Genomic DNA, 9,903 nt, shown 5'->3' with positions numbered 1-9,903 from the left:
AAATCTGAGGGAAGTAAAAGAACACAGACTTCACACTTCAAATTGTAACCTGCTGCCTAAAGGAACAATACCAATGCCCATCAGGGGATTATTCCGTCCACTTATCTTTTCAGGGCAGAGCTCCAGACTGTAACAGTGGCTTGGCTACCAAGTCAATTGACTTGAAATAAGTTTTCAGTAGTGAATCCGAATCCGACTGGGTTCCTTGCTTCCCCTTTAAATTGGGGAAGACTAAAAACGTGCGTGTTCTGTAGAATGTTTGATTCAAAAACTTTAAAGACTGGGAAAGTAAGTGGGAGTGTGCGTGTTTGTGTGCCTGTGTGTGTCTGTAAGTGTGGTTGAGACAAGGGAGGGATGTTTGCACGTGTGAATGTATGTATTTGTGCACATTGAGAAGGCAGGCAAACTTATTTAGGGTGGAGATTGAGCTTACTGGTTTGGTTTAAAAGATTATCACGGGTACTTCCCAGGTGGCGCAGTGATTAAGAATCCGCCTGCCAATGCAGGGGACACGGGTTCAAGCCCTGGTGCAGGGAGATTCCACATGCTGTGGAGCAACTAAGCCCATGTGCAGCAACTACTGAGCCTGTGCTCTAGAGCCTGCGAGCCACAACTTGAGCCTGTATGCCACAACTACGGAAGCCCACATGCCTAGAGCCCGTGCTCTGCCAGAAGAGAAACCACCGCAATGAGAAGCACGCGCACCACACCGAAGAATAGCCCCTGCTCGCCACAACTAGAGAAGCCCCACGCACAGCAACGAAGACCCAACACAGCCATAAATAAATAAATAATAAATAAATTATTTTAAAAATTTAAAAAAAGGATTATTGCACTACAAATTAAGGTTCTCAACTTTCCTTATTCTCCAGTTAGGACTGTCTTTCAGAAGGCTAGGAAAAGCCATATTTCTTTTCTTCTATCAGAATCTGAATGGTAGGAATTTGTTAATATGTGACATTGTTTTTTTGAATTTTTGAATTTTATTTAATTTATTTTTTTATACAGCAGGTTCTTATTAGTCATCAGTTTTATACACATCAGTGTATACATGTCAAACCCAATCGCCCAATTCAGCACACCACCATCCCCAACCCACCGTGGCTTTCCTGCCTTGGTGTCCATACGTTTGTTCTCTACATCTGTATCTCAACTTCTACCCTGCAAACTGATTCATCTGTACCATTTTTTAGGTTCCACACGCATGCATTAATATATGATATTTGTTTTTCTCTTTCTGACTTACTTCACTCTGTATGACAGTCTCTAGATCCATCCATGTCTCAACAAATGACTCAATTTCGTTCATTTTTATGGCTGAGTAATATTCCATTGTATATATATACCAAAACTTCTTTTCCATTCATCTGTTGATGGGCATTTAGGTTGCTTCCATGACCTAGCTATTGTAAATAGTGCTGCAATGAACATTGGGGTGCATGTGTCTTTTTGAATTATGGTTTTCTCTGGGTATATGCCCAGTAGTGGGATTGCTGGATCATATGGTAATTCTATTTTTAGTTTTTTAAGGAGCCTCCATACTGTTCTCCATAGTGGCTATCTCAATTTACATTCCCACCAACAATGCAAGAGGGTTCCCTTTTCTCCACACCGTCTCCAGCTTTTGTTGTTTATAGATTTTCTGATGATGCTCATTCTAACTGGAGTGAGATGATAACTCATCGTAGTTTTGATTTGCATTTCTCTAATAATTAGTGATGTTGAGCAGCTTTTCATGTGCTTCTTGGCCATCTATATATCTTCTTGGGAGAAATGTCTATTTAGGTCTTCTGCCCAGTTTTGGATTGGGTTGTTTGTTTCTTTAATATTGAGCTGTATGAGCTGTTTCTATATTTTGGAGATTAATCCTTTGTCCATTGATTCGTTTGCAAATATTTTCTCCCATTCTGAGGGTTGTCTTCTCGTCTTGTTTATGGTTTCCTTTGCTGTGCAAAAGCTTTGAAGTTTCATTAGGTCCCATTGGTTTATTTTTGTTTTTATTTCCATTACTCTAGGTGGTGGATAATAAAGTATCTTGCTGTGATTTATGTCAAAGAGCGTTCTTCCTATGTTTTCCTCTAAGAGGTTTATACTGTCCGGTCTTACATTTAGGTCTCGAATCCATTTTGAGTTTATTTTTGTGTATCGTGTTAGGGAGTGTTCTAATTTCTTTCTTTTACATGTAGCTGTCCAGTTTTCCTTGCACCACTTATTGAAGAGACTGTCTTTTCTCCATTGTATACCCTTGCCTCCTTTGTCATAGATTAGTTGACCATAGGTGTGTGGGTTCATCACTGGGCTTTCTATCCTGTTCCATTGATCTATGTTTCTTTTTTTGTGCCAGTACCATATTGTCTTGATTACTGTAGCTTTGTAGTATAGTCTGAAGTCAAGACGTCTGATTCCTCCAGCTCCGTATTTTTCCCTCAAGACTGCTTTGACTATTCTGGGTGTTTTGTGTCTCCATACAAATTTTAAGATTTTTTGTTCTAGTTCTTTAAAAAATGCCACTGGGAATTTGATAGGGATTGCATTGAGTCTGTAGATTGCTTTGGGCAGCATAGTCATTTTCACAATATTGATTCTTCCAATCCAAGAACATGTTATATCTCTCCATCTGTTGGTATCATCTTTAATTTCTTTCATCAGTGTCTTATAGTTTTCTGCATACAGATCTTTTGTCTCCCTAGCTAGGTTTATTCCTAGGTATTTTATTCTTTTTGTTGCTATGGTAAATGGGAGTGTTTCCTTAATTTCTCTTTCAGATTTTTCATCATTAGCATATAGGAATGCAGGAGATTTCTGTGCATTAGTTTTGTATCCTGCAACTTTACCAAATTCGTTGATGAGCTCTAGTAGTTTTCTGCTGGCATTTTTAGGATTCTCTATGTATAGTATCATGTCATCTTCAAACAGTGACAGTTTTACTTCTTCTTTTCCAATTTGGATTCCTTTTATTTCTTTTTCTTCTCTGATTGCCGTGGCTAGGACTTCCAAAACTATGTTGAATAATACTGGTGAGAATGGACATCCTTGTCTTGTTCCTGATCTTAGAGGAAATGGTTTCAGTTTTTCACCATTGAGAATGATGTTTGCTGTGGGTTTGTCATATATGGCCTTAATTATGTTGAGGTAGGTTCCCTCTATGCCCACTTTCTGGAGAGTTTTTATCATAAATGAGTGTTGAATTTTGTCAAAAGCTTTTTCTGCATTCATTGAGATGAGCGTATGGTTTTTATTCTTCAGTTTGTTAATGTGGTGTATCACATTGATTGATTTGCATATGTTGAAGAATCCTTGCATCCCTGGGATAAATCCCACTTGATCATGGTGTATGATCCTTTTAATGTGCTGTTGGATTCTGTTTGCTAGTATTTTGTTAAGGATTTTTGCATCTATATTCATCAGTGATATTGATCTGTAATTTTCTTTTTTTGTAGTATCTTTGTCTGGTTTTGGTATCAGGGTGATGGTGGCCTCATAGAAGTTTGGGAGTGTTCCTTCCTCTGCAATGTTTTGGAAGAGTTTGAGAAGGATGGGTGTTAGCTATTCTCTAAATGTTTGATACAATTCACCCATGAAGCCATCTGGTCCTGGACTTTTGTTTGTTGGAAGGTTTTAAATCACAGTTTCAATTTCATTACTTGTGACTGGTCTGTTCATATTTTCTATTTCTTCCTGGTTCAGTCTTGGAAGGTTATACCTTTCTAGAAATTTGTCCATTTCTTCCAGGTTGTCCATTTTGTTGGCATAGAGTTGCTTGTACTAGTCTCTTAGGATGCTTTGTTTTTCTGTGGCATCTGTTGTAACTTCTCCTTTTTCATTTTTAATTTTATTGATTTGAGTCCTTTCCCTTTTTTTCTTGATGTGTCTGGCTAATGGTGTATCAATTTTGTTTATCTTCTCAAAGAAACAGCTTTTAGTTTTATTGATCTTTGCTATTGCTTTCCTTGTTTCTATTTCATTTATTTCTGCTCTGATCTTTATGATTTCTTTCCTTCTGCTAACTTTAGGTTTTGTTTGTTCTTCTTTCTCTAGTTCCTTTAGGTGTAAGGTTAGATTGTTTATTTGAGTTTATTCTTGCTTCTTGAGTTAGGCTTGTATAGCTATAAACTTCCCTCTTTGAACTGCTTTTGCTGCATCCCATAGGTTTTGGATTGTCGTGTTTTCATTGTCATTTGTCTCTAGGTATTTTTTGATTTCCTATTTGATTTCTTCAGTGATCTCTTGGTTATTTAGTAATGTATTGTTTAGCCTCCATGTGTTTGTGTTTTTTATGTTTTTTTCCCTGTAATTCATTTCTAATCTCATAGCATTGTGGTCAGAAAAGATGCTTGATATGATTTCAATTTTCTTAAATTTACTGAGGCTTGATTTGTGACCCAAGATATGATCTATCCTGGAGGATGTTCCGTGCGCACTTGAGAAGAAAGGGTAATCTGCTGTTTTTGGATGGAATGGCCTATAAATATAAATTAAATCTATCTGGTCTATTGTGTCATTTAAAGCTTGTGTTTCCTTATTTATTTTCATTTTGGATGGTCTGTCCGTTGGTGTAAGTGAGGTGTTAAAGTCCCCCACTATTATTGTGTTACTGTCGAGTTCCTCTTTTAGAAGTGTTAGCCGTTGCCTTATGAATTGAGGTGCTCCTATGTTGGGTGCATATATATATATAATTGTTATATCTTCTCCTTGGGTTGATCCCTTGATCATTATGTAGGGTCCTTCCTTGTCTTTGTAACAGTCTTTATTTTAAAGTCTACTTTATCTGATATGAGTATTGCTACTCCAGCTTTCTTTTGATTTCTATTTGCATGGAATATCTTTTTCCATCCTTTCATTTTCAGTCTGAATGTGTCCCTAGGTCTGCAGTGGGTCTCTTGTAGACAGCATATATATGGGCCTTGTTTTTGTATCCATTCAGGAAGCCTGTGTCCTTTGGTTGGAGCATTTAATCCATTCACGTTTAAGGTAATTATCGATATGTATGTTCCTATGACCATCTTCTTAATTGTTTTGGGTTTGTTTTGTAGGTCCTTTTCTTCTCTTGTGTTTTCCACTTAGAGAAGTTCCTTTAGCATTTGTCATAGAGCTCTTTTGGTGGTGCTGAATTCTCTTAGCTTTTGCTTGCCTGTAAAGCTTTTGATTTCTCCATCAAATATGAGTGAGATCCTTGCTGGGTAGAGTAATCTTGGTTGTAGGTTCTTCCCTTTCATCACTTTAAGTATATCATGCCACTCCCTTCTGGCTTGTAGAGTTTCTGGTGAGAAATCAGCTGTTAACCTTATGCGAGTTCCCTTGTATGTTTTTTCTCATTTTCCCCTTGCTGCTTTCAATATTTTTTCTTTGTCTTTAATTTTTGCCAATTTGATTATTATGTGTCACGGCATGTTTTTCCTTGGGTTTATCCTGTATGGGACTCACTGCACTTCCTGGACTCGGGTGGCTATTTCCTTTCCCATGTTAGGGAAGTTTTCGACTACAATCTCTTCAAATATTTTCTCTGGTCCTTTCTCTCTCTCTTCTCCTTTAATGCGAATGTTGTTGCATCTAATGTTGTCCCAGAGGTCTCTTAGTCTGTCTTCATTTCTCTTCATTCTGTTTTCTTTATTCTGTCCCGTGGAGGTAAATTCCACCATTCTGTCTTCCCGGTCACTTATCCGTTCTTCTGCCTCAGTTATTCTGCTATTGATTCCTTCTAGTGTAGTTTTCATTTCAGTTATTGTGTTGTTCATCTCTGTTTGTTTGTTCTTTAATTCTTCTAAGTCTGTGTTAAACATTTCTTGCATCTTCTCAATCTTTGCCTCCATTCTTTTTCCAAGATCCTGGATCATCTTCACTCTTATTATTCTGAATTCTTTTTCTGGAAGGCTGCCTATCTCCAGTTCATTTAGTTTATTTTCTGGGGTTTCTTTCTTGTTCCTTCATCTGGTACATAGCCCTCTGACTTTTCATCTTGTGTATCTTTCTGTGAGTGTGGTTTTTGTTCCACTGGCTGCAGTATTGTAGTTCTTCTGCTGTCTGTCCTTTGGTGGATTAGGCTATCTAAGAGGCTTGTGAAAGTTTCCTGATGAGAGGGACTGGTGGTGGGTAGAGCTGACTGTTGCCTTTGTGGGCAGAGCTCATTAAAACTTTAATCTGCTTGACTGCTGATGGGTGGGGCTGGGTTCCCTCCCTCTTGGTTGTTTGGCCTGAGGCAATGCAACACTGGAGCCTACCTGGGCTCTTTGGTGGGGCTAATGACAGACTCTGGGAAAGCTCAGGCCAAGAATTACTTCCCAGAACTTCTGCTGCCAGTGTCCTTGTCCCCACAGTGAGCCACAACCACCCCCCACCTCTGCAAGAGACCCTCCAACACTAGCAGGTAGTTCTGGTTCAGTGTCCCCTGAGGTCACTGCTCCTTCCCCTGGGTCCCGATGCACACACTACTTTGTGTGTGCCCTCCAATAGTGGAGTCTCTGTTTTCCCCAGTCCTGTCGAAGTCCTACAGTCAGTTCCCACTAGGCTTCAAAGTCTGATTCTCTACGAATTCCTCCTCCTGTTGCCGAACCCCCAGGTTGGGAAGCCTGATGTGGGGCTCAGAACCTTCACTCCAGTGGGTGGACTTCTGTGGTATAAGTGTTCTCCAGTCTGTGAGTCACCCACCCAGCAGTTATGGGATTTGATTTTACTGTGATTGGGCCCCTCCTACCGTCTCATTGTGGCTGCTTCTTTGTCTTTGGATGTGGGGTATCTTTTATGGTGAGCTCCAGTGTCTTCCTGTTGATGATTGTCCAGCAGCTAGTCGTGATTCTGGTGTTCTCGCAAGAGGGAGTGAGAGCACGTCCTTCTACTCCACCATCTTGTTTCCTCCCAGACATTTTTTTTGAGGAAATAACCAGAGTGCTGTCTGCCAACCAAGAAACCCTGTATCTGGGTAGTATGGTTAATCTGTGGAAAGATTATCAATAGAGTTTTCTGAAAGTTCTTCAAGTTCTCTTTGTAATTACTTTTCCTTGAAGGATGAGGAAAGGAGAACAAATGTTGTCATTGTGTGAACCATAAGAACTGTTACATGAAGTCTACCTTGAATAGGTCACTCTTGACTTGATCACAAAAATGTTTGTGCCAATATAGGAGAAAGTCTTAGTGGCTGAGAAAACTACGTATTATAAGAAAGGGACAACAAGATGGTGAGATAACTTGTAAATTATAAATTTGAATTTGACTTAAAAAAATGTTTTTTATCAGCCTAGTAACAGTGGCAGTAGGGTGCTCACCCATCAGCAGCTCTAAAACTCTTACACCTTCCAAAAGAGCAAGAACTCTTTGCAAGTTATTTGATTATATATCTCAGATCAGGGTTTCTCAACCCCTACACTACCGACATTTGAGGTCAAATGTCAGTTTGTGGGGGGTGGTCCTGCATATTGTAGGATCTTTAGCAGCATCCCTGACCTCTCCCCTCTAGATGCCAGCAGCACTATTGTCACAATCCTACTTCCTCCTCCCCCCCACCCCCCAAATGTGCTCCCACTCAGCTGTAACAACCAAACATGTGTCCAGACATTGCTAAATGTCCCTTGGGGGGAAATTCAGCCCTGGCCGAAAACCACTATCTTAGAGTAAGAGAAAATAAGGATAATCTGGAACTTACTGTGGTTACCAAGAAACAAGAATGTTTCTGAGAACAGCAGAGAAAGTAATGAAACGAGGTGATTTAAAGGGGCATACATATTATTATTATCAATGACAATGATGATAATAATAATAATAATAGCCAACTGAAGCCAGCTAGATTTGTAGAAAGCCATGACTTTTGGTGATGGGTAAAAGAGAAAGTTAATCTAAAGTATACACAAATAAAAGTATAATACAAAATAAGGATGAATATATGTTTATGTTTAATTTTTATTGGTTTTAATAAGTAGGAAAGCATGAATATATATGGATATTTTCTATACTCAGTTACACAAGGTTATCTAGGAGTATAGATATATATTGTTTTTATCTGTATATGCAAGAAGAAATGAACAAAATTTAAAAAATTTTTATTGAAGTAAAGCTGATTTATAATGTTTCAGATGTAGAGCAAAGTGATTCAGTTTTTTTCAGATTCTTTTCAATTATAGATTATTACAAGACATTGAACATAGTTCCCTGTGCTATACAGTAGGTCCTTGTTTATCTATTTAAAAAAAATTTTTAATTTTATTGAAGTATAGTTGACTTACAATGTTGTGTTAGTTTCTGGTATACAGCAAAATGATTCAGTTACATATATATATATATATGGTAGATATATATTAACAGATACAATCCCAGATTCCCATTTTATCCCTCCCCCTCCCCCTTTCCCCTTTAGTAACCAAGGGAAACTGCCTGTGTCTAAGAAATGAACAAAATGTGTCAGTAAGCCAAAAAAGAATGGAAAAGGTAATATTGGTACCCTAAACAGGAAAGATTGATCAGTATTACTGGTTTCATATGGTAACCAAGTAGAAGAAGAGCTCAGTAGCTGACACAGTACTCATACACATTAACTATTTTAAAATGGAACCTAAAAGTGTATCACAAAATTATAAATTGGCCAACAGCTTGAAAAGGAACACGAACTACAAACTCACTTGTTTCTCAGATAAACAAACTTCAAGCTGACCCTACTAATTTTAACAGTTTTAAATTTTAATAAAATACTAGTAAACTAATCTATTGAGCTCTTAATTTGTTATTGAGTATATCACTCCTTTTCCATTTGATTCTTTCTTTATGGTTTCTAGTTTTTTTTGTACTGAAATCCTCTATCATATCTGATTTTTTTTTCTCTTTCTTTCTTTCTTTTTTTTTGAGGTACGCGGGCCTCTCAGTGTTGTGGCCTCTCCCGTTGCGGAGCACAGGCTCCGGACGTGCAGGCTTAGCGGCCATGGCTCACGGGCCCAGCCGCTCCGCGGCATGTGGGATCTTCCCAGACCGTGGCACGAACCCGTGTCCCCTGCATCGGCAGGCGGACTCTCAACCACTGCGCCACCAGGGAAGCCCTATATCTGATTTTTTGAACACATTAATCATATTTATTTTAAAATTATGTCTTCAATGATTTAAAATCATGTCTTCAATACCTGGATCTCCTGTAGTTTTTTTTTTTTTTTTTTTTGATCTTTGGTTCGTTCTCATATTTTAGCATGTCTGGCTGTTTTATATGGAATGCCAGATATTATTTATAAGAGTTTTAGCCATAGTTTAAGGCTATGGACTATGTTATTTTTGACTTAACAGGGTTTGCATCTGCTTTTTCAGGCAGTTAGGATGGAGAAAGCTCCCTTTAGTCTAACTGAGGACTAAGTTGATTTGAACCTGGGCTTCAGTCTTTGGTGAACTGATCTGTTTTGGGTTTCCTTGACTCTTAGACTGTAACCCTTTGGGGCATCCCAACTGTACTTCACACCTGTTTGCCAAGGTCTCTTCCTAACCGTGGGTCCTGAGCTCAAATTCCTCTCCCACTTTAGGCTGTGTCCCATCTCAACCCCACTTAAACTGCCCCAAACTCTGCTTCTCAGATTGTCTCCATTCTTGAACAGCAGATGCCTCAGAAGGACAAATGTAACCAAATGTTGGGTTACTTCTCTGAATTACTCTTTCTTCTTGAATTTTGTTCCTCATGTCCTCACTGCCTTAGTCATTTTCAGTGCCTCCAGATAGACTTTTATGTTTGTTTTTTTGTGTGTGTGTGTATAATACATATTTTACATATATATTTTTTTGAGGGGGCATGCATATTTTGTATACATTGATGGGAAATTTATGTACAGTGAAATGAGTAGATCTTAAGTATATAGTTTGATGAGTTGACTAATGTAACCCATGAAACCAATATACCATTCAGGATATAGAACGTTTGCATCACCCAGAAGTTTCCCTCATGCC

This window comes from Delphinapterus leucas, chromosome 10, assembly GCF_059928025.1.
Source record: "Delphinapterus leucas isolate spDelLeu-1000000601 "Yukka" chromosome 10, BTC_Dleu_Yukka2, whole genome shotgun sequence".
Lineage (NCBI taxonomy): Eukaryota > Metazoa > Chordata > Mammalia > Artiodactyla > Monodontidae > Delphinapterus > Delphinapterus leucas.
The sequence above is the reverse complement of the archived record's forward strand: the minus strand, read 5'-3'. Positions refer to the sequence as shown.